Source organism: Saccopteryx bilineata, chromosome 6 (assembly GCF_036850765.1).
Source record: "Saccopteryx bilineata isolate mSacBil1 chromosome 6, mSacBil1_pri_phased_curated, whole genome shotgun sequence".
In the NCBI taxonomy this organism is placed as follows: domain Eukaryota; kingdom Metazoa; phylum Chordata; class Mammalia; order Chiroptera; family Emballonuridae; genus Saccopteryx; species Saccopteryx bilineata.
The window spans coordinates 139,288,341-139,312,944 of NC_089495.1; the positions used below are offsets into that span (position 1 = coordinate 139,288,341).

At 53.9% G+C, this 24,604-nt stretch overlaps 1 long non-coding RNA gene across 1 annotated transcript; it reads right to left on the reverse strand.

The window, feature by feature from the left end:
* Positions 1 to 1,132: 1,132 nt before the first annotated feature.
* On the reverse strand, positions 1,133 to 12,133 carry LOC136307722 (uncharacterized). The gene is made up of 3 exons (XR_010725995.1): positions 12,061 to 12,133; positions 1,464 to 1,669; positions 1,133 to 1,271 (listed from the first exon to the last, which is right to left on the reverse strand). It is a non-coding gene; the product is annotated as an uncharacterized lncRNA (long non-coding RNA).
* Between the last annotated feature and the right edge of the window lie 12,471 nt (positions 12,134 to 24,604).

Here is a 24,604-nt window from a genome sequence, read left to right on the forward strand (position 1 = left end):
TCCGCGGGTTCCATGGACATTGTGTGAATCCATAATGCATGTGTTTACTGCTGAGTGAATTCCATGGTACAGCTGTAGCTCAGTTTAACCATTAACCCGTGGAGGAGCACGGGGTAGTTTCCAGTTTGAGGGGGGGCGACCGTGGATAAAAGAAGGTGTGTTTGAAGAAACTGTGGAGGCTACTGTGTGGAGGACGGTGGGATGGAGCAGAGAGAGGAGCAGGAGGATACTGTGGCTTTGCCGCCGGTCCTGGGAAACGACATGCCAGCCGACAGGGCTGTCTGGGGACTCGGGGTACGCAGTGAGGCCAATGTCAGTGAGGCTCGGGAGGCGGGAGCGAGGAACTGAGAGGAACCCTATAGTTTGGCTGAGGAAAGGGCGTAGATGGCGGGACCAGGATTTTCCCTTTGTCTGAGCTCCCGGAGGGCTGGGCGTGGCTCCTGTTCTCACCCATCCACGGAGGGCACTCAGGACAGGTGTTCTAAGCGGGCTGGGAGGAGCCAAGGTCCCGGCCTGGACTAGAGGGCAGGGAGCCTGCAAGTCCTAGAGCAGTGGTCCCCAACCCCCGGGCCGCGGACCAGTACTGATCCGTGGGCCATTTGGTACTGATCCGCAGAGAAAGAATAAATAACTTACATTATTTTCTTTTTATTTATATTTAAGTCTGAATGATGTTTTATTTTTAAAAAATGACCAGATTCCCTCTGTTACATCCGTCTAAGACTCACTCTTGACGCTTTTCTCGGTCACGTGATACATTTATCCGTCCCACCCTAAAAGCCGGTCCGTGAAAATATTTTCTGACATTAAACCGGTCCGTGGTCCAAAAAAGGTTGGGGACCACTGTGCTAGAGGCTTCTCCCTGGTCTCCCACCAGCCTCCCTGCCGCTGCTCCCCGCGTGGAGGCCCTCAACTCCCGGCGTGGAGGCTCTCAGACCGCAGCGTGTGGGACAGTCGCGGGGAAGGACCTCGGGGTTTTGGTTCAGAAGGTCTGAGTGGGGCTCAGAACTCCGCAGGCCTAACTGGTTTACAAGGTGAGTCCGTTGCCAGCAGGCCCTGAGCCGGGTCGTCCAGGGTCTTCTTACGCAGCCCCGAAGGGCAACCGAGGCCGGGAGAGAGTGTGGCTGGCATGGGAGCTGCAGCACTGAGCCCCCCTGGCACACGCAGTGGCAGCCCCCAGGGGTGGCGATGGGAGGGACGGAGGTCCCAGGTTCGGCTGTCCACCCCTCGTGGAGAAGTGCATCCCCTTGACGGTCTGGAGACCTCAGTCTCTGGTGAGGGCGAGAACGGGGGAGAGTGGGGTGTTGGGGACAGGCCCGTAAAAGGCCTTGGCTCCAATATGACCACCTTGTTCTGCTTGCCTGGGGAGGGGGAGAGGGGAGGAAGGGGTTCAACTTTCCACTTCGGGGATTTTCCTACAAAGTGCGGTGCCTTCATCAGACCCTGACCTCACAGTCACTCACCAAGGACGCCTTACATCCCACATGTTGAGTCGGGTGATGGCATTGGGGACAGGTCAGGGCTGGCCGTGGGCAGAAGCCTCCCGGGCAATGAGGTGGGTTTAGGGTGGAGTCCAGGCTGCAGGGAGCTGGCCCAGCAAGCACTGCTCTTCTTTTGAGGTCTCTGTGGGAAAATTCAGATCCCACCGCTGGTCACCACCACCGCGTCCCTGGGGACAGGGAGAGAAAGGTACGAGGCCAGAAGTCAGCGCAGGGCGACCCGTAGCGCAGCCAGATAAAACAGAGGATGCCCAGTTGAACAGGAATTTCAGATAAACACCAAATCATTTTTTTGTACATGTCCCAGATATTGTGTGGACGTCCTGTGTTTTTATTAGCTAAATCCTGCGACCCTGTGCGTGGGACACTAGCCAGGGCATCTAGTGAGTGCCTTCCACGTGCTGGGTACTCTGCTGAGTAGACACTTTCAACTCTGCTCTTTGTTCTATTAAAACATATTGATGGGGGCCCTGGCCGGTTGGCTCAGTGCTAAAGCGTCGGCCTGGCGTGCGGAAGTCCTGGGTTCGATTCCCGGCCAGGGCACATAGGAGAAGCACCCATCTGCTTCTCCACCCCTCCCCCTCTCCTTCCTCTCTGTCTCTCTCTTCCCCTCCTGCAGCGAGGCTCCATTGGAGCAAAGATGGCCCGGGCGCTGGGGATGGCTCCTTGGCCTCTGCCCCAGGCGCTAGAGTGGCTCTGGTCGCAACAGAGCGACGCCCCGGAGGGGCAGAGCATCACCCCCTGATGGGCAGAGCTTTGCCCCTGGTGGGCGTGCCGGGTGGATCCCGGTCAGGCGCATGCGGGAGTCTTTCTGACTGTCTCTCCCCGTTTCCAGCTTCAGAAAAATACAAAAACAAAAACAAAAACAAAAAAACATATTGATGTGGCTATGGTTATGTGCCAGGGCCTTTCTAGAGGGAAATAGGGGTTCAGCGGTGAGCAAAGGGAGCCTAAACCCTGCCCTCTTAGCATGTACATGTGAGGGAGGGGGCAAGAAGTAAAGAGACAAATAAAAAATATGTCAGTTGGTGGTACTAGGGCTAAGGAGAAATGAAAGCGGGCTGTTGGGGAGGCCGGGGGACAGCGTCGCTGACCTCCTTAGGGCAGAAGGACGTCTTCTCTGAGCAAGGACAGGCAGGAGGCAAGCATGCGGGGGGGTGGGGGGTGGGGAGGCAGTGCGGACAGGAGGAACAGCACGTGTTGGGGGAACAGAGAGAAGGAAGCAGAGTGAGCAGAGTTCTGGCTGTGTGGACTATGGCAGGAGTTTGGTGCTGAGCAAGACGGGAGCCACTCGCAGGGGTCCCCAAACTTTTTACACAGAGGGCCAGTTCACTGTCCCTCAGACCGTTGGAGGGCCGCCACATACAGTGCTCCTCTCACTGACCACCAATGAAAGAGGTGGCCCTTCCAGAAGTAAGGTGGGGGGCCGGATAAATGGCCTCAGGGGGCTGCATGCGGCCTGCGGGCCATAGTTTGGGGACGCCTGCTAGGGTTTTATGCAAAGCAGCAGCGGGACCCCGCCTGATGTGTTAGAAGGCTCACTCTGGCTTTTGGTATTTGGTCTCACTCAATCCTCACAGCAGCCCTGCGCACACCTCACAGGTGGCCAGACGGTGGGCAGCTGCCCTAGGTGCTCCAGGTGCACCTACGCACCCTCCTCGCTGAGCCCCAGGAGCAAGTGGAGGACCGGGGTTTAGGGGCAACACCCATTGGCAGCGGGAGGAAAAAGTCTGCCTGAAAGCCGCTAGCTCACAGGGAGAACACATCACTGTCTGCGCACCAAGTAATGGCAAGGGGGGCAGCCCTCCGCCTGGCCCACACTCACCCGGTCACAGCACCGAGGGCATGGCCTGGCTGCCCGCAGAGCAGGCTCGGGCTCCAGAAGGAGTGTGTCTCCCACACTCATGACCAGACGATGGTTCGGGAGCTGCTGGAGCTTCCAGCCATGGAAAGGGGCCTCTCCACATGGTCTCTCCACATGGTCTTTCTTCTTTGTTTTCACACTCTTTTTTTCCCCTTTCATTCATTTTTTTTCTCAGTAGATTTTTACTGAGGGCCTGAGGTGCTAAGTGCTCTGTTGGATGGCAGACACAAGTAAACAGGATAATTAGAAATATAGACAGTGTCATTAGCTGGGAGGCAATGGACAGAACAGAGGGTTGTTAGGTGGGCATGTCAGGGAAGCCTCCCGAGAAGGTGGCATCGAGAAAGGAGAGAAAGCATGCACAGGGCTGTGGGGACAGTGGCCACTGAACCCGGCGTCATCTGTTACCCGAGACTAGGCAGCAGGTGGAGGGACCTGAGCCTGGCCTTGGGGACTGCAGTTTTCACTCCTACAGGCTACTGGGGTGCCCGTGCCCCCAGGAGAGGGGGACCCCCATGTCGTGGCCAGCCAAGCCCAGACCCCCCAGCTGTCTTCCTTTCTGTGCCGGGCGGCAGCCGCTGTTTCTTGCTCAGCCGACTATGGTCCTAGTACGGCTAGTTGCCCTCAGGAGAGCACACCTCACCCGGAGGAAGCCTTCCTTCTCCTACCCAGGAGCCAGCCCCTAGTTTTGAATTGATGCCCAAGCCTGTACTTGCTGGGCCCTTTCCGGCTTGTGGGGGTGTTAGTGGAGCCCCTGAACCGGGATGAACAGTTGGCTGGCCCTGCTCAGTGTCACCTCCCTGGGCAGATGTGGTGCTCACAGTGGCATCTCAACATCGCCCTGCCTCCCCTACCCAGCCTCAGCCAAGTGGACCCTGCCGCCCCCAGGATAGCCTCCCTGTCCCTTAGCTGGCAGGGCTGTTGCCAAAGTCAGCGGACGAGTCACAGCCGGGTAGGGTGGTGGAGCTGCTGCTAACAGCCTAATGCTGGGTGGACTGGGACCGTCCAGAGGACCTGCAAAGGAGACATGGGGAGCTACTCGGTTCCCCTGGAAAACTTCCCTTTGAAGGGACTGTTTGCTGGTATATGTGTGGTATGCGTGATGTGTGTGTGTGTGTTTCTGTGTGATGCCCTGTCTCAGTTTACCCAACCCAGCAACATCACCTCTAAGGATGTATAGGACAAGGGAAAGGGAGTCCCCCTAAGTGGCAGATCACAGCCATTCTCCAGAGCAATGGTCAATGCCCTTTTTTTTTTTTTTTTTGTATTTTTCTGAAGCTGGAAACGAGGAGAGACAGACAGACTCCCACATGTGCACGACCGGGATCCACCCGGCACGCCCACCAGGGGCGAGGCTCTGCCCACCCGGGGGCGATGCTCTGTCCCTCCGGGGCGTGGCTCAGCCGTGACCAGAGCCACTCTTGCGCCTGGGGCAGAGGCCAAGGAGCCATCCCCAGCGCCCGGGCCATCTTTGCTCCAATGGAGCCTTGGCTGCGGGAGGGGAAGAGAGAGACAGAGAGGAAGGGGGGGGGGTGGAGAAGCAAATAGGCGCTTCTCCTATGTGTCCTGGCCGGGAATCGAACCCGGGTCCCCCACACGCCAGGCCGACGCTCTACCGCTGAGCCAACCGGCCAGGGCCAAATGCCCATTTTTTTAAGGTACAACTTGACCTCTGCCACCCAGAGGTGAGGTGGACAGTCTTAGGAGGGGTGTCATTAAAACTGTTCTTGCTCTATTAAATTTCTCAAGGGACACACGGGGCTCCCATTAGCCGAAGAGACCAGCGATTAGAGCCGAACCAATTGGCACCTTCTGAGCAATCCTTGCTTTGGCAGAGCCCTGGGCAGTGCCCTCCTCCCTGCCAGTTACTCACCCCACACCCGGTTGTGTCACTTTCTTTTCCCGGTTTCCTCTTTCCTTTGTCATTATCACCCCCTCCCAAGGGCCTTTGGGCATTTTTGTCGATTTTTGCAGTGAAGCCTCAATGACCTGCTCTGTACGAAGAATGCAGGTTTGGGGTGTATGGACCCAGCGGCAGGCGTGCCAGCAGAAAGCCAATAGGACTGGAATGAGACCCTGGCCTAAGGCCCCCGCCCATTTACTGTGTCCAGGATTTCCCTAGAAACATGTTCTTCAACCACCAGTTGTAGGATCCTGTGACTCTTCTGGTTAAATCAGACAACCCCGGACAGTTCTTCTCCGACTGAACATTCATCTTGGAAAGTTTACCAACACCGATGAAGCCAGCACAAGCCCTGTGGTGGTACTGTGCTCTGCTCTGTGACCTAAGCTAAGTCGTCCTCAGCAAGCCCGGGATGCGGGAGAAGAGAAGCATTGTAAGAGACAGGAGTGTTGCACTTGCTTCTGGAAGGAATCTAGACCAAAGAGGAATTGACTTGGCTCGCATGGGGCCAGAGGCAGCCCAGGCCTGGGTTCTGGGCTCTATTTCCCCCAACAGCCAGGGTGGCTGTCTCTGCTGCTCTTTGGACATTGGCTCCACCCTTTCCTGCTTCAGATGTGCCCTGGACTTAGACACATGGCTGCTCCCAGTCCTCGGCCAAAGCTGGAAGGGAAAGGTATCATCTTCCGGCAGGCGCGTGTGACCTCTCGTAACGGGATCATTGCACCAGGGCAGGCCTCTGCAGGGTTCGGTGGCTGCGGGGTCAGCTGGGCTCAGCTGGCATCCCCTCGGGTGTCCCTCCAGCTGCCCTGGGAGGGGCTCGGGCCTGCTCCTCTGTGCGTACTCAGGGGTCCCAGCGGCAGCCACCTGAGGGACAGCTCATCTCCTGCTGATGTGGGGGTACAAGAGCTTGAGTGAGGACACATGAGGCCTCACAGCCTATGTTCAGCGCTGGCACCCTCTTTCCCCCCAATAATGCCATGGTCAGAGCAAGTCACATGGGCTGCCCTATGTCCCCCCAATTTCATGTTGACATCCTTTTTTTAATTTTTAAAGGACATCCAGGAGAGCACCATCTCTGACATTCTTTGAGAAGAAAGAGAGAGAAAGGGGGAGAGAAACAGGAATCATCAATTCCTAGTTGCTTCTCGTATGTGCCCTGACTGGGCAAGCCTGGCGCCTTGAACCGGTAACCTCAGCGTTCTAGGTCAACGCTTTGTCCACTGCGCCACCACAGGCCAAGCTCTTGTTGAAATCTTAACCCCAAGGTGACGGTATTAGGAGGTGGGGTGTTTGGGAGGTGTTTAGGTCACGAGCATGGAGCCTTCAGGACTGGGGTGGGATTAGCTCCCTTATAAAAGAGTCCCCAGAGGGCTCCCTGCTGCCACACGAGGATGCCATCTGTGAACCAAGAAGTGAGCCTTCACCAGACCCTGACTGCAGGCACCCTGATCTCGGGTGTCCAGTCTCCAGAACTGTGAGAAATAAATTTCGGTTGTTTGTAAGCCCCCCAGTCTGTGGTATTTCTCTTCTAGCTGCCTGAACACATGGCCAGACCCAAAGAGTTAGTGCAGGAGGGAACCTGAACAATCCTATAGCAAACATGTGACTATAGGGGGAGGGGAGGCCAATTATGCATGGACCACAGTTATGATTGGCCTGGATGGACACACGCCCTCCCACTGGGTTGGGTCAGGTCTGGGTGACAGATCCACCCCAAGGCCAAGAGGAGGGACAGTGCTCTGCCCGGCAGCTCCCCAGAACCACATAGAATATGGGAAACACGGGGACAGCTCCCCAGCGGATCACACTTGACCCCAGGACCCCTGCACCTAGCCTGAGTCTCTCCAATCATACCTGCAACTCCAAGTGCAAACGCATAGCAGGTCTTCTGCCCAAGGGGCTCAGGCACGAGCTCTCCTCCCACCTCCCCTGAGCTTCTGCATGAGGTTATTCTGGAGGCTTCTAGGGTGGGAAGCTGGATCTTCAATGCCAGCTGCATCTGTCCTGGTAGCCGGGCCGGGACCTCTCTGTCTTCCCCAGCAGTCCAAGGAAAGGGTCCGGGCTAGAATCAGCTGACTCAGGGCAGGTGGCCATGTCTCCAGGAGCTCAGGTCCTGTCCTATTGCGTGAGGGTGGGCCTGAGTTCCTACTGGTGCCAGCCCCTACTGCCCTGTGACTGGCCAGCTCTATACTTGACCAAGCGCTGGACACTGATGACTTCTTAGCTTTTAGTGACTTAACAACATGCCCTCTAAACTTTCCACTCTAGAGCTCCTGATTGTCTGACCTGTGGTGGCACAATGGATAAAGTGTCGACCTGGGATGCTGAGGCTGCCAGTTCGAAGCCCTGGGCTTGCCCAGTCAAGGCACATATGAGAAGCAACTGCTATTATGAGTTGATGCTTCCCACTCCTCCCCTGGATCCTTTCTCTTTCTCTTCTCTCTAAAATCAATTTTTAATAAAAGAGCGAGCCCCTGACAGCAAAGTTGGAGAATGACTGTGCCTGGAGAGTGGGGGTATCTTAGTGTATCTCAAGCGGGGGTGTCTGCCTGTAAAGCAGTTCTAATCTGAAATACACACACTTCTTGTATTCATCCATAAGAAATCCATATTGAACATAAAAACCAAGCTTTCCTGCCCAGTCTGTGAGCCAAAAGTGCCACAAAGAAGACCGGACACCTAGCAGGTGGCTCGACGTCTTTCTGACAGCCCACAGCCCACAGCCCACCCTTGAAGGCACGTACACTGGGTTTCTCGGTGCCCTGCTCTTTGTAAACAGGTTCCCCTCCCCCAAATGGGAGTCATTAATATGGGGCTTTTAGCAACTATTCCAGGATTATGGTAGAAAAACGTGCATATGTGTGTGGGGGGGTCTTCTCTCTGCCTCTCACATCACCTCCATCCCCCACCCTCTGCACCCCAGCCCGGGATGAAGACAAAGACCCTCTTTCTCTGCAGGGTTCTGAGCTCTGGAGTAGCCCAGGGGCCTGCCCTGGTCTCTGGCCTCCCTGCCTTTTCACTTTTCTTGAAGGCTTGGGAGATTTCTAGAATTTTTTCAACTCACAGCTGGCATCTGTAGGAGGAAACCCCCGAAGGGCTGCCCCAGGCCACTTCCACAGGCTCCTGCCCCCAGCTGGGCTTCCTCATGGAGTCACCTCCTCTGCAGAAAGAATCCAGCTTGCCCCTCTGAAGGCCTCCTGTCCAGATTTACAAGAATTCCTGAACATTCCAGCCACGTCAGCAACCAGTACCCCGCGGGCTGCATTGTAAGAAAACCTAATAGAGAAAACCCCACAAGAGTTCACGAGGGCCCTGCCATTCACAGTACAGATGAAAACTGCTCTTGGCAGTTCCTTTCAGTACACACTTCCTGATATATTTAGAATAATAGCCTGTTCTGCAAACCCTTACTGCGTGCTGGTGCTGTGATGGGCACCTTGTGTGTGTGTGGTGGTGGTGGGGGGCAGCAGATAAATAGCAGGAGGAAAACTCCCGAGCCACTAGGAGAGGCCTAGGAGAGGCGGGGAGCTGTGTGCAGCAGGGAGAGACCAGGCCAGCTTTGCCACGGGACCTCACAGAGGAGACCCTCTGTGCTGCCCGAGGCCATACTCTGCTGAGTTGGCTTTGCTCCAGACAGCACCTCTTGTGGAGCGTGGAGCGAGGCTCCCTGCCTGCTGGCACCACTGGGCTTATCTTGAGAGGTGTCAAGGAGCTGCCAAAACAGACTTCCCTCTGTGTCGAGTTTCACCAGGCTTTGCCCCGACAGCTGCCCAGTGTGGGGCGCCCCTCGCCTGGCTCTGCCCTCCATCTGCTCTGGGAATGAGTCTTCGGGAACTAAGGTTTCTTTGCTGTCAGGGCCTCCCTTCTCCTGCATCTGAGAGTGGGCTGGCTGCCAGGCCCTGGGCTGGGGGAGGGAGCTGTAAGAATTCAAAAGACTCTCTTTGTCCCTCTAGGTGGCCACAGCCAGATGGGGAGGCTGACCCAAAGACTGATAATACAACAGCATGTCCCTGGACTGATACATGCCCCAGCAGGAAGCGTGGAGACCCTCAGGAGGGGAGCCCCCCAGCGGTGGAAGGCAGAGCCAGGCTGGGCTGGGCGCTCCTCCTGCAGTCTGCCTACTGGCATAGCCCCAGTCCACCCCCACCTCTGCCCAGGGCCCACGCCCAGCTTTGGCTCCATCTTGGTCCAGCTAAAGTGTGCGGGCCCTTGTGCTGAGAGCCGAGTCTTGCACAGCGACTTCTGGTTATAATACAGTGTCCCTGACTCCAAGGAGCCACCTACTAAAAGACGCACCTATAATTAAATGCAAAAGAGCATGGGGTGGGGGGTGGCAAACCAATTGTAGATACAAAATACATTAGGATTTCACAAATATTATCGTGTGGAAGGGCAGGGGAGTGCAGCTGAGAGTCAAGGACGTGTTCTGGATGAGGATGAGGTAGGAAGCAGACCTCCCCTCAGAGAAAGTAGAGCAGCGATTCTCAAAATGTTGTCCAAGGGCACCCCTGGGGGTCCCTGAGACCCCTGCAAGGGGGCTGCAATCAAAACTATTTCCATAAGAATACTAAGACATTATTTGTTTTATTTTTCTCTTTCTCTTGTGAATGTACACTGGAGTTTTCCAGATGTCTACACTATTGTAATAGATTAAATGCAGATGCATTTAATAATAATACTTATTAATAATCTAGCAATTAAGTGCAGAATCTTCTATCAAGTCAGACATTAAAGAGATCTACAAAAATATAAAAGAATACCAATCTTCTCACTGAATATTTTTTGTTTTTAGAAAATATAGGTTGGGGGTCCTGCCTGGTTGGCTCAGTGGTAGAGCGTCGGCCTGGCATGCAGGAGTCCCAGGTTCAATTCCCGGCAAGGGCACACAGGAGAGGCGCTCATCTGCTTCTCCACCCCTCCCCCTCTCCTTCCTCTCTGTCTCTCTCTTCCCCTCCCGCAGCCAAGGCTCCATTGGAGCAAAGTTTGCCCGGGCGCTGAGAATGGCTCTGTGGCCTCTGCCTCAGGCGCTAGAATGGCTCTGGTTGCAACAGAGCAATGCCCCAGATGGGCAGAGCATTGCCCCTGGTGAGCATGCCAGGTGGATCCCAGTCGGGTCCATATGGGAGTCTGTCTGACTTCCTCCCCATTTCCAGCTTAGAAAAAATACAAAAAAAAAAAAAAAAAAAGAAAAGAAAATATAGGTTGGGTTTTTTTCCCCATTTAACATGTTATGGTAACATGTTATTATTTTTAAGTGAATTGATAAAATATTTCTAAAGTTTTAATTTCTAATATAGTGACTATGAATAAATACACCCCCATACACAGACCATCTTTGTGGTCCTCAAAATTTTTTAAGTGAATAAAGGGGTTCTGAGACCAAAAACTCTGAGAATGCTGGCCTTGAGCCACAGCATAAAAGCCACTGAGGTATAACGAGGGGACACTGAAGACAGCTCCGGACTCAGAGCTGGGTACAAGGCTTAGAGGGTTCTGCCATACCCGAGCCACGGCCCACATAGCTCTGGGCAAACCACTTTGTTTCTCAAGGCCTGGTCTTCTCCTTCACCCAGAGCGGGTGCTAATTCCACTCCAGACCCCAGGCAGGACCCAGATGGGACCCAGATGGGACCCAGGATGAGGCTGAGTGTGGGGAAGAAGGGAGCGTGCCTTTGAAGCTATAAGCTTTGTGCAAGTAACGACTTTGTCACCTCTCATGTGCTGCCCTGGTGATCAGAAACCTGTGGCCAACAAGAAGCCAAACTATAGAAGCTGTATCAATGGCAGACAAGAAGTAGCTTAGCGCGCGCGCGCGCACACACACACACCTGCACACACATCAGCTGTGGGAGGCTGCTCAGGTGATGGCCTGGCCCCCCAAGCTCTTGTATAAGCAGGTGAGCCAGGTTGTCTGACTTCCAAAGGTGGGGAGGGAGGAAGGACAGAGGGCAAATCAGGGGTGACCTTCTCATCTGTTCCCCCACGTGGTGAGTATTCCCAACCCGGCAGAGCTGGGACAGGCCAGGAAGGCCTGGCAGCAAAGAAGGCCCTCCCCCTGCTGTCAGCCCTGCTGGAGTTGCCCCTCTGTGCCCCAGGGTCCTTGGGCACCCAGGGCTGGACACACAGGCACCAAGGGGCGAGGACAGGCCTGGAGAAACAGTGAAAGGAGCTTCGGCTGATTGGCAGAGTGGCCTGGGTACATACATCCTTCTCCCAGGGCCTCTGTCTGTCAGCTGTGAAACAAGAGCCAGAGTCTGCACCATGCTCGGGAGACTTCCCAGGGGGGCATCGCCCAGGTTTCTAGGTGTTTCTCCAGGAGGGAAATACCCAGGGACTGAGACCACGGGGCTGCCTGACTCCAGCTGGCAGATGGATCATGCCAGCCGGCCCCAGCGGGTGCCTGTCACCTTCCTCCGGCCAGCTCAGCAGCCTTATCAGGCCGGCCCTGCCCAACACACCACTATCTGGGTCTTGCAAACCTGACATCTCAGGCTGAGTGGGAAGTGTGCGTGCACGCGTGCATGTGTGTGTGCATGTGTGTGTGTGTGTGTGTGTGTGTACACTTCCTCTACTTCCTGTGAGTGCCTCTGCTTTGAGGCTTAGATCGTGAGGAAGATTGCTTTTTGCCTGTCTTTTCCCTCCCAGGAATTGGAGTCCAACACCCTCAGCAAAGCTGACAAGAGGAGACAGCTGTCCTCATGTGGAAAGTTCTTTTAAAGAGGGACACTGTCACCCAGGGCAAGACCCCACAGAGGCCCCTTCGCTCACACCTCCCCGGCCAAGAAGGGACTCACCAGCCCTGCTTTCTCTTTTTCTTCCGACGGGTCGATTCATATTTTCCAAAAGTTGACCTTACCAACTCTTTATCACTCCTGTGGTTGGGGCTGGGTTAAAAAATTTTTTTTCCAACTTCCTTTTACGCTTTCCAGCTGATTGAACTTTCCATGCTCAAGGCCAAATTACACAGCAGTCACCCCCTCCCACTTAGCAGTGCCAACATTGGTCTGTTCCTTGGCGGTGCATTAAGTTCTGAGGGCTGGACCCAACCCCTCTGTCCCGGAGGTGGGAGCTGAGCTGTGAGGCCCAAGAAGGCAAGGCTGGGTGGGGGCGGGGGTGTTGACACAGGGACCCATTCTAAAATGAGGGGGACTTCTGCTTGACCCCGTGCTCCACCCACTGGAAGGCTGTGGTCCTTGCTTCTCCTCCTACGTTTCCCACAGAGTGCATCTCCCCAGCCTACCCTCTCTTTGCTGGGAAAAGTCCTTGTCCTCTGCTAGAACTCCGCTGGGGCAGTGCCTACTCTCAAAGGCTGAAGGCCGCCAATTTCCCCATTTGGAGAGGATGCTAGGGTTGATTAGTGCCCCTTCCTAACAGTAAAAGCCTAACCCACCAGCTCTTTAGAAAGTGACTGCACTTGGAGACAGGGCAGTAAAGAGGTAATTAGGGTAAAATAAAATCCTATGCGTGGGCTCTAACCCAGCACTACTGGTGTCCTTATAAAGAAGAGGAGGTTTGGAGACAAAAGCAGACAGAAGGAAGAACCCGTGAGCACATGGGGAGAAGACAGCCATCTGAAAGCGAAGGACAGAGCCCTCAGAAGAAATCACCCCTGCTGACCCCTTGATCTTGGACCTCTGGCCTCCAGAATGCACGTTGTTTAAACGCTGCTGTCTGTGGCACTTTGCTACACAGTCCTAATGTGATGACCTCCCTGGGGAATTCACCTCTACGCCTTCAGCGCCTGGGTCTCTCGGTTCAGGAAACGCTTGCTAGAGTGAACTGAACGCTTCTTGGCCTGAACACACATACGTCACACAGCCCTTGGGTCTATGGAAGAAACAAAGGGTGGACCTGGGTGCATAGACACTTCAACGCTCTCGGGGGTTCCAGGGGCACCTAATGGTTGTAGATTTCATTTACCTGATGCCTTGCAGCCCCTGACAATGTCCACAGGGTGCGACCCCCACCCCCACACACACACTCCTGGCCCCAGCCCTCGCCCTGGGGTGCCCACATCCTTAGGCTGCTCCGTCTGGTTGTGCCCATCCACTTGGCAGGCAGTTATGCTTCCCAATCCATTTATGTTAGCTATGCTTGTTATTATAATGACATTATGTAATGAAATATACATACACTGATAAAATATGAATTCAAAGAAAATGTTTTTCTAGGAACATCAGACTAAATGCTTTAGAAGAGACTCATTAAAGGTGACTTGCTTTGAAAATACTGCCATTGACTTAAGCTTGGTGTGCTAGCTGGTCCCCACGCCGGCCCCCGGTGACTGTGGCCTTGGCGTTTGTGCCTCTGTGTGTCCCTCTCCCACTCTGAATCAAGACTGGCCTGTGAGACCAACAGACTACAGGGTAAGGGGTACCAAATGGCATGGCGGCATATGCCTGGTTCTGTTGGGTGGCTTGCTCTGGAGGAAACTGTGGTACCAAGAGGACACTCAAGCCTCTTGATGGGGAAGCCCACATGGAGAGGAACCAAGTCCTTCCACTGACGGTGGCATCAGCCACGTGCATGAGCATGTGTGGAAGTGGGCCCTTCCGTTCCAGCCACCCCTGCAGCCATGCCACTATCTGGATGCAGGCTCCTGAGAACCCCTGAGCTCGCCCATACGGTCCTGAATTCCTGAGCATAAGTACTGGAGCAACTGTGACACACTCAGGAAGATCTCTGTAAAAGGATCATAGAAAAAAATGATTAAAATATCAACGGAGCCCTCACTGGGCTTGTGAGGGTGCGGCCCACGGAGGAAAACCAATGCATAGTCTAACCACAGGACCCGTGCCAGAGACTTCCCAACAACAGAGCTGACTGGTGACCGTACTTTTGTATGATTTAAGTTAAAAATAAAAAGTTTAAGATACGTTTGAATTCTTAAAAATAATTCTTCTCTTTAACCAACTTTTTCGTGAAGTAAATAAAACCGCCAGTCCCGAAGGTGTGGGGAAGGACCGCTTCCCTGCGACCCTGTACCAGCAAGTGGAGGTCCCTTTGTGCAATGATCCGAAAGATTAAAAATCAATCGAACCTTCAATATTTGAATTCTACTCTACATGTTCCATTAGATAGCTTCCCACAGAAAGGTCCCACAGTAAACCCTTGGAGCTAATCTGGGTTCAGGTCTTGAAGTGGCTTACAAGGGCAAACTTCTGAGTAGACTTGAGCAGAGATAAGAGAGGCCTTCCTGCTGGGAGCGGTCCTGTTGTCCTGCTGGTCCTGTGGCTCAGACGGTTTCTTGAAGAAAGCTGCATGAGTCTTCCTTTGAGTTTTCACGAACTGAAAAAGGGCTGAGAAAGAGCCTGGCACTCCCCCCCCCCCCACCCAAAGAAGGCAGCAGTTGCTAATTTCACAGCCTTAAGACTCAGTCTGTTTCCCTGCATCTTTCCTCTGCTTCCTACCTGGGTTCAGCCACCTCCTCCAGGCTGCCACCCTGAATGCTCCCTCCCCCACACCAGCTCTTGTATGTCCAGCCCCTGTGGAGTATCTTGCGGGCACCCACAGCTGCCATGACCTTCTTCTCTCCCTAACCCTCACCCTTACCCATGCTCTCTCCCAGTGGAATGAGACACGGTCCACCTAACTCCTGAGCCGGGAGCTTGGTCTTCTCACTTCTCTCCTCTGCAGCCTCACCTCCAATCAGGGGCAGAGTCCTTTAGACACCTCCGCCCAGCCTCTTCTCTCTCTTTCCACTTTCACTTCCCAAGAACCCAATGGAACGTGGCTGCCTCGGGTCCTGGGGACCTGCATCCCAATCCCTGCTCTGCCTGGAACCAGCTGCGGAACCTCAGGCTGACCCCGCCCCCTTTCTGACCCTCTATTTTCCGTATTTAAGAATGCTTCCATGCATTCAGCAAACACTAAGCACCTACTGTGTGCCCAGCGTTGTTCTAGTCATTGTTCCTGTTGCAGTAGTTCACACTTGGTGGAGGAGGTGGATAGTAGTCAGATAATCACACACGTGGTTGACTGATCACACTTGCATGTGTTGTGAACATGTGAAAGGCAAGATCTTGCCCACTGGGATGAGGTTCCAGGCAAGCTGCCTGACAACTGATATCTAAGTTGGATACCCGAAGAAGGAGCAGGGGCTATGTAGGAGGAGAGTCGGGGTCCAGAGCACTTCGGCAGAGACCATGGGGTAGGTGGCCAGCCGGAGGCTGCGTGCAGGGCATTGGAGGAGCAGGAAGAGGGCAATATTGTCTCTGCCTTGTAGGGAGGGAAGGGAGAGGAGACATGAGGCTGGTGCGGTCATGGTGGACGTTGCAGACTATGCCATATTTCTGAGAGCAGTGGGGGGCTTTGAGGGATCTATAAACAGGGAGCACCATGTTCAGTTCATGACCTAAGAGATGATTGGTTCTGGTCAGTGGTGAGGAAGCGGGGACACCAGAACCAGAGAGAAACTCTTCTCAATAGCCTAGTGTGAGGTGCAGTGGTCACAGAGATGGAGAGAAAATGACAGATGCAAGGACTATTCTGGAAGCTAGATCATGGGGCCATGGTGGTGGATTGGATGGAGGAAGTGAGAGAGAGGCATGGGCCACAGATGACTTCCTACCTTCAGGCATGAGGCCACTGGTGGAGGTCAATGCCAGCTTGGACAAGGACGAATGAAAGGTGTGTGAGTAGAGACCAAGAATTCTTTCAAGTGATAAGACATTTAACAAAGTAATGGAAGAGAAAGATAAGGCAGTAAATGGAAAGGAGCATGGAATTCTGGAAAGTATTTCTCATTTGTTTTTCAGATGGTAGATAGCAGAGGGTGGGCATCCGTTATGGTTGAGTTTGGCTGAGAGCCTACAAGAACTGAATGTTTGTGTGCCCCAGATCCACACATTGAAGTCTTAACCCCAGATGTGATGGATTTAGGGCCTTTGAGAGTTGATTAGTTCACAAGGGTGGGGTCCATACGAAGGGGATTAGTGCCCTTAGGAGGACACAATGAGAAGGTGGCCACCTGCAAGCCAGGAAGAGGGCGGTCACCAAGAGCCAAGTCTGCCAACATCATGATCGCAGTCATCCCAGGCTCCAGAACCAGGAGAAACAAATACCTGCAGGCTAAGGCTGCCCCGGGCCGTGGCGTTGTGTTATTGCAGCCCAAGCTCACCGCATCACAGACCAACCACGGGTCTCAATTTACAAAAGGTTGTTGCATCAAGACAAAAGTTTAGAGCAGGGGTCCCCAAACTTTTTACACAGGGGGCCAGTTCACTGTCCCTCAGACCATTGGAGGGCCAGACTATAAAAATAACTATGAACAAATCCCAATGCACACTGCACATATTTTATTTTAAAGTAAAAAAACAAAACGGGAACAAATACAATATTTAAAATAAAGAACAAGTAAATTTAAATCAACAAACTGACCAGTATTTTAAGGGGAACTATGCTCCTCTCACTGACCACCAGTGAAAGAGGTGCCCCTTCTGGAAGTGCGGCGGGGCCGGATAAATGGCCTCAGGGGGCCACATGCGGCCCATGGGCGGTGGTAGTTTGGGGACCCCTGGTTTAGAGGTTGGCTGTCCAGGAAGGGAAAGAGGTGTGTTCCCTCAGGTCTGCTGTCCCACCTGACGAGTTTCCTGGGCCACACACACATCCTTTTATCACCCTGGCCTCCTGGTTTCCCTCACGCCACTGGACATCAGGAACAGGGTGGCTTTGCCATCTGGAGACTGGTATCGGGCAGCAGGCAGAGCCGAAAAAGGGCTGAGAAAGAGCCTGGCACTTCCCCCCACCCCCCACCCAAAGAAGGCAGCAGTTGTTAATTTCACAGCCTTAAGACTCAGTCTGTTTCCCTGGGTCTCATTGTCTGGGGAGCAAAGGCCCAGGGCTGTGAGCCTGGGGGAGCACAGGGAGGTAGGGGAGAAGACGCTGTGCTTCCATGTGGCTGTGGCAGAGACTGCGCGCTTCCCCGAGGGACAGTTGGAGCCCAGCAGCCCCCCACAGGTCCCCCTCAGTGCACACACCCATGTCTCCCGTTCCTGTCAGCGCAGTTCACCCTGCAGGCACTCTGGGCCCCTGCATGGCGTGCTCCGGCCAGTTCCTTAGGCGAGGGTCAACCCAGCATGGAGAGGGGTGGAGAGTCAAAGACAGAGAAGAGCTGTTGGCCAGGGAACCTCAGAGTGCCCAGGTGTCATGGACTGAATGCCTGTGTCCCCACAACATGGCTGTATTGAAGCCCAACTTCCAGGGTGACTGTATTTGGCATTGGGCCTTTATTGAGGTAATAGGGTTAAGTGAGGTCATGAGGTTGGTACCATGATCCAGTAGGACTGGTGTCCTTTTCAGAAGAGACACAGAGAGGTTTCTGTCTGTCTGTCTGTCTGTCTGTCGCTCCCCTGTGTGAAGGCAGCCTTCTGATGGCGGGGAGAGCTTACCCACCAGAACTGAATCTGCCAGCACCCTGGTGTTGGACCCCCAGTGCCCAGAACTGCGGGAAGTGAATGTCTACTGTTTAAGTCATCCAGTCTGTGCTCTTTTGTTACGGCAACCGTGACATTGTGATTTTTCAGTAAGAAATATATACTTGTTCTTCATTTCCCCCAGTCCCACTTCCTGGCACAGAGCTATTAAAACCCTTGGAATTTCCTAAGCGGTAAGACAGATAAAGATATCTTTTGTTATTCCTAACAAGCACCTTTCAATCACACTCGAGTTTGTTAATGAGGTGACTTTTGGGGAGCATCCTAAGGTAGGGGCCGGTTGTCAGGGAAACTGATTCGAGGGTAACATTTAGTGCCCCTCCCCACCTCTGGGGAGAGGAGAGGGGCTGAAGATTGAACTTAATCACCACTGGCCAATGATTTAATCAATCATGCCTGTGTAGTAAAGTCCCCATAAAAACCCCAAAGCACAGGAGAACTTCCTGTGAACACAGGGAGGGGCTGAGGGGCGGCGGGGTGGAGGAGCAGGTTGTACTTGGAGGGGGTATGGACTCATCATGCCCCTTCCCACACACCTGGCCCTGTGCACCCCTCTGTCTTGCAGTTTCTGAGTTGGTTTCTTTTATAACAAACTGGTGATCTAGTAAGGAAACTGCTGAGTTCTGTGAGCTGCCCCAGCAAAGGAATGGGAACCTCTCATTTGCAGCTGATGGGTCAGGAGCACAGGTGACAAGCTAGACTTTTAATTGGTGTCTGAAGGGGTCGGGGTAGGGGGAAGGAGGTCTGGTGGGACTGAGCCCTTAACCTGTGGGGTCTGACGCTCTCTCCAGGTAGTTGGGGCTGTTATAAAGTAGTGTAATTTAATCCGCAGGTTACATAGAGACACCAAGGCAGGACACAGAAGAAATTTTAGAAGTTTTATTATTGTTAAGCCGGCAACATACACAGGGTATAGCTAACCCAAATCGTGCAGCCCAGAATTTAGCTCTGAGGCTGGTTATATAGACATGATCACATACTGGTTGGGGGGGGGGGGGAGAGGATGGGGTCTAAGGTACAAAAGTAATTTACTAACAAGCTTATTGAATTCTTGCTGTTTTGTTACAACATTTATCTGCAGGCTCTATCAAAAGGAGAAAACGTTCATAACACACAGTAGTGGTAAATGTTTTACATATCAACACAGTAGCAATAAATGTTTTACATATCAAAGACATTGCAAATCTTCTAGGGTTTACACAACCTATCCCTGTTGCCACAGTAGTGGGAAATGAAATGGTTAGAGAAGCTAAATGAAATTACTTTTGTTAAGAGTGTTGGGGCTAGCTTATTAGGTTTCCTAATAAGTCGCGGCTTGCTTAGTTTACAAGTTTTATACATATAAAGAATTTCAAAAGGGATGATTATTAGAAAGCATATAAAATGTTACAGAATGCAGATTTTTCAAGCAACGGGAGTGGGCTCATGATCCCTTTGTCTAGAGAGGTATCCTCTCAGGACTCCAGGAGGGGAGGAAGAGTTAGGATCAGTGTAGGAATTTTTAATTAAGATTTGCAAACAGCCTGACCTGTGGTGGCGCAGTGGATAAAGCGTCAACCTGGAAACGCTGAGGTTGCCGGTTCAAAACCCTGGGCTTGCCTGGTCAAGGCACATATGGGAGTTGATGCTTCCTGCTCCTCCCCCCTTCTCTCTCTCTCACTCTCTCTCCCCTCGCTATAATGAATAAATAAAAAAAAAATTAAAAAAAAAAAAAGATTTGCAAACATTGTCTCCTAAAGGTTCTTAAGAACAGGGAAGAGGAAGTTTTCAGATAAGATCTACCTTCTTTGCTCATACTATCACGTCAGTCCTTTCAGAGAACTATTAAACTATGACAAGCTGAGTTTTGCGCCTGCAACCTCTTCTTGTTTTTTTTTCTTCCTCAGAAAGGAGGGGTAAGGGGGCCTGACTCTTCCTTTTAAAATACCAGTTTTAACAATTTTTGCAATTCTTTGGCACCTATCACAGTGTCAGGGTTGAATTGAAGTGTGGGTCTCCCAGTTGTAGAAGTGCTTGATGTGGGGAAGTTAAACACATCTGCAGTTCAGATATTCTGTGAGGACGTGGAGCACAGGAGGGCTTGTTCCAAGACCCAGCAGCCTCCTCAGAGACGAGATGCAGGGGGGAGGCCATCCACACACCGTGCAGAGTGCACAGTGAGGGGTTGTGGTCTCTTCTCTCTGTGCGTCCTCAGCCAGCAAGCTGAGAGGAAGAGGACCTTGGGCCCAGAAATGGCTTTGGTGTAGGAGCTCGGAGAGGTAGGGAAAAGGCAGGTGTCACAGCCGTGGCCCTAACACAGAGCTGTGGCCTGCCCTTCGAGGGCTACCTCATCCACCTGTCTGCACCACCCTCCCCCACTGACCCAGTTATTATGGGGGGTCAGCATGCAGTGCCCTGCCCAGAGGCTTTCCCTCCTCACCTGTCTACCCCCACTGGTCTGACAGGCCCCTCAGGGAGGTGTCCAGCTTGTGGGGTGGGGTTTGCTCAGCGACAGTTGACTCCATGGCCAGCTGCTGGGTCCTCTAACTTTGTCCCCCTGAGTGGTCCTTCTCACGGCCCACCTGCAGCACCTCCCAGCAGCTCCTTAAGCCCACCCTGTCCAGTATGGAACCTTTCGGATAGGACCAGCTCCAAGCCCCGTAGCTGGGGGCACGGCACCATTTCTCCTCACCCTCTCCTCTCTCTCCTTCCCAAAGCCCTCTACTCCCCATTCTCTCACGTTAGACCCTGAGGGCCTAGGTTTACTTCCCACAAATGCTCTGGGATCCCCGAGATTGCTTAACTTCCAGACACTTTCTGAATGTAAGGGGAAATATTTGCATGTTCTCCTGGGAGGTGCCTTCAACCCTGGAATGGGTTGCATCCTTGTTATGCAGCAAAGAAAACAGAGAGGAAACGTCATAGTTTTCCCATCACACCAGGGACATGCTTGTTTTCCCGCCCCACATCATTCAGACATTTGTTGTCTGGGCCCTCATAGTATGTGCCAAGGGTACAGAAGGGGGAATAAGACCAGGTCTTGCCTGCAGCTCTAAGTTGGGTGGATGGAGTCTGAGCAAAGACCAGTGTCACAGAGCAGAGGCAGTGCCAGCTAGAGGGGCTCAGGGCCCCAGGGACTCTGAGGCAAGGGCATCGGCTGGCCCAGCATGAAGTGGGGGTGGTGCCCCAGGTCCCAGGCACAGAAGTGGGGTGCTTCAGCATTCCAGGGAGAAAGGAGAGCTTGGAGATATAGTATGCCACCCATTCTCCCCTTCAGAAAAACACTGAGCCCCACACCTCTGGAGTCCTGAAACCTGTGGGGTGAATGGAGACCCCAACAATCCCATGCTCCACGCCCCTGTGCCATTAGGAGGCAGGGCGCTGAGGCCTGTGACAAGAGTGTTCCATGAGAGCTGGTGCAGATGCTGGGTTGAGTACGAAGCCACACCTGGTCCTCCTGCAGGCCCTGACCGAGCCTGCACTGCCAGCCGAAAACAAGTGCAGGTCTAAGGGGAAACAATGCCCAGTGGAGGGATGGCTCTGCCAGCTCCACTGGGGACTGCAAAGCCTCCCCTGCCCCTGAGGCCTGAGTGCTCACTCCTCCTCCAGCCTGTGCACCTGGTAGGCACACCTGGCAGGCACACCTGAGGCAGCAGCCTGGGACCCTGATTCTCAGGGGCAGTCAGCCCGGTGTTGGAGGGGCTGATTATTGGTTTGAAAAATCTGACCACAGACCCCAGGCCAGCTTGTACCCCAGAATGCAGATTGCTGTTACCTTCACTACCCGTCCAATCCTGCCTGCACTGACCTTCAGACGCTTCTACCTTAAAGAGCATTTCCCACGAGTGGACTCATCTATCCTCATGGCACCTGAGGGAGGGGAGCCCTGCTGACTACGACCACCTTCTGAAGCTGCAGGCTCTAGAGGGAGCAGCGACCTGCCTCAGGGTGCACAGCAGAGGCGGGAACCTGTATTGGAGTCCATCACTTTTTTATGCGTGTGACAGTCAGAGTGAGACAGAGAGAGGGACAGATAGGGACAGATAGACAGGAAGGGAGATAGATGAGAAGCATCAATTATTTCTTGTGGCTCCTTATTGTTCATTGATTGCCTTCTCATATGTGCCTTGACTGGGGGGCTACAGCAGAGTGAGTGATCCCACGCTCAAGCCAGAGACCTTGGGCTCAAGCTGGTGAGCCTTGCTCAAACCAGATGAGCCCGCATTCAAGCTGGTGACCTCGGGGTTTTGAACCTGGGTCTTCCGTGTCCCAGTCTGAAGCTCTATTCACTGCGCCACTGCCTGGTCAGGCTTTTTTTTTTTTTTTTTAATTTTTTTTTTTTTAAATTTTTATTTTATTTATTCATTTTAGAGAGGAGAGAGACAGACAGAGAGAGAGAGAGAGAGAGAGAGAGAGAGGAGAGAGAGACAGGGGGGAGGAGCTGGAAGCATCAACTCCCATATGTGCCTTGACCAGGCAAGCCCAGGGTTTCGAACCGGCGACCTCAGCATTTCCAGGTCAACGCTTTATCCACTGCGCCACCACAGGCCCAGGCTTTTTTTAATTTTAGAGTTTTCACAGGGAGCTTACTCACAGAAATGCAGTCCTGGGCAGCAGCAGGACAAAATGGACCCTGCATCTTTCAACGCCTCCAAGACCGTTTTTTTTTTTTTTTTTGTATTTTTCTGAAGTTAAAAGCAGGGAGGCAGTCAGACAGACTGGCATGCGCCCAACCGGGATCCACTGGCATGCTCACCAGGGGGTGATGCTCACTGATCTGAGGCGTTGCTCCATTGCAACGGGAGCCATTCTAGCACCTGAGGCAGAGGCCATGGAGCCGTCCTCTGCAGCCGGACCAGTGGAACCTTGGCTGCGGGAGAGGAAGAGAGAGTTAGAGAGGAAGGAGAGGGGGGAGGGGGGAGAAGCAGATGGGTGCTTCTCCTGTGTGCCCTGGCTGAGAATTGAACCCTGGACTTCCACATGCCAGGTTGACACTCTACTGCTGAGCCAACCAGCCAGGGAAGACCTTTTGTTTTATAACCTCTAAGAAATGGACTAACGTATTCCAAAAGGAATACAGGGGTTTTCGTGGGCAACAAAGAACGGATACCAGGGGCTCTGGGGCTGGAGTGAGCTAAACATGGAGGGCGCTATGCCCCAGAGGGAGGGCTAAGTGGTGGGGGAGGGTCAGAGATAGTTTGTGATTAAATGGGAGCCTCTGTGCATTGCTCTTCTCCTCTTGCCAAGAAGGAAACGCACCAGCCTCCTCTGAGCCTTCCACGGGGAGACTGCAAGGGCCTCACGAGGCAGAAATGGAGCCACACATAGAGGGCCACCACGCGGTTTCTTAGGTGCTGGGATGGAGAGGGTGCAAAGAGCTGACCAGCACATCCTCCTCCTGTGGACTCTGGGGAAGGCCACCCTGAGGGACCGCTGAGCTGCTCGGGACTGGAGCTGCCTGGAGAGGGGACAGCCCAGTGACTGGGTCTAGGTGTGGGAGCTCAGGGCCCGCAGACAAGGGACCAGATGTTCGGAGAGGGTGGTTACTTTATTCTTGAATCAACTTCAGGAGGAAGCCTGAGTTCCAATTCCCGTTTCTCCGCGGTGGGGAAACCGAGATTCAGAGCGGTTGTGCAACACCCTGGGGCTAAGCAGCCGGGAGTGCTTTAGCGTACACTCTAGTCTGCAGGGCTGACCACTGGCCCAGGGGACAGCATGAAGAATCGCGGGCCCAGGCCCTGGAAAGCAGAGTCCTTCCTGCCAGCTGGCTGCCTGGCTGGAGGAAGTGACAGTGCTCTCAGCAGGGAGCCTGTCTCCAGTGCTGAGTCACTCTGGCCACTGGCTGGTGTGGGGCCTGCTGCAGTGACCTCTGGGCCCTCCGCTCCCAGAGGTCCTGTCCAGCTTTACCCAGGCTAACCCCGTTACCACTGCAGGGCCAGTAAGGCCACGCCCCTCCTGTCTCACTGTGTTTAGTGGCTGGGGCTGCCCCCCTGGCAGGGACAGAGACTCCACCTCAGGAGGAGGGTGGGGTGCAGCCTGGTAGCCAGTCATTGCAAAGCTGGGCCTTGGTGCTGAGGGGGGAGCTGCAGGGAGTGAAGGCTCAGGGCTGGAGGGTCTAGGGGCTGGTGCCGGCTGCCATACAGGTGTTTAGAGGAGGTCACCTTTAAGCTTGGACCTGAGTTCTGAAGGGCGAGAGGAGCCCCGTTAGTGGAGAAATGTGGAAATGGCCTACCCAGCAAGGGGAGACGAGGGAGGGGAGGCCAGACTTGGGCCATTTGGGGCCTGAGTTCTCAGCAGATCAGGTGCTGAGGAAGCTTCTAGGCAGGGGGCGCTGATGGAGGGGTCCATCCTCTAGAGCGGCTGGGGTGAGGGCGCCCAAAGGCCTGCAGTGTCTTAATATCTTCACTGAGACCAGGAGACAGAAGGTCTTGGGTGCAAACCCTGTGGGAAGGTTTCTACCCAGACCTTCTTACTTGGATGTGGAGCTCTGATGGGGAGTCCCAGCCAGAGAGCAGGAAGGGAGACAGCGCCGTGGGCAGGCCCTGACCCTCACTTGCCTCTGCCCTCAGCCGGGCAACCAGGCCCAGGACATCTGGGGCACTTCGCCCTGCTCCCTCCAGGCTGACCTTCTCCACCGACCAGGAAAGCCAGGGCCTCCCGGGAAGGTGGTAGAAGTGAGCACAGCCCCTGAGCCCAAAACAGCAAATCACCTCCCCACAAAGCAGAGCCCAGAGCCCCCACAGCCTGTTCACCTGGCGAGCTGCAGAATGTGCCCCTGAGAAGAGAAACCGGATGAGGTGCTAGACCACCTGCTGAACGCTTTCAGGTTCCTTTTCTTGATGGTGTCCTGCCCCCTGGCCGCTGAGGACAGTGTTGGGGACAGCTTCTGCTGGTGGTGCTTGGGGACCAAGCCAAGGAGGGGAGC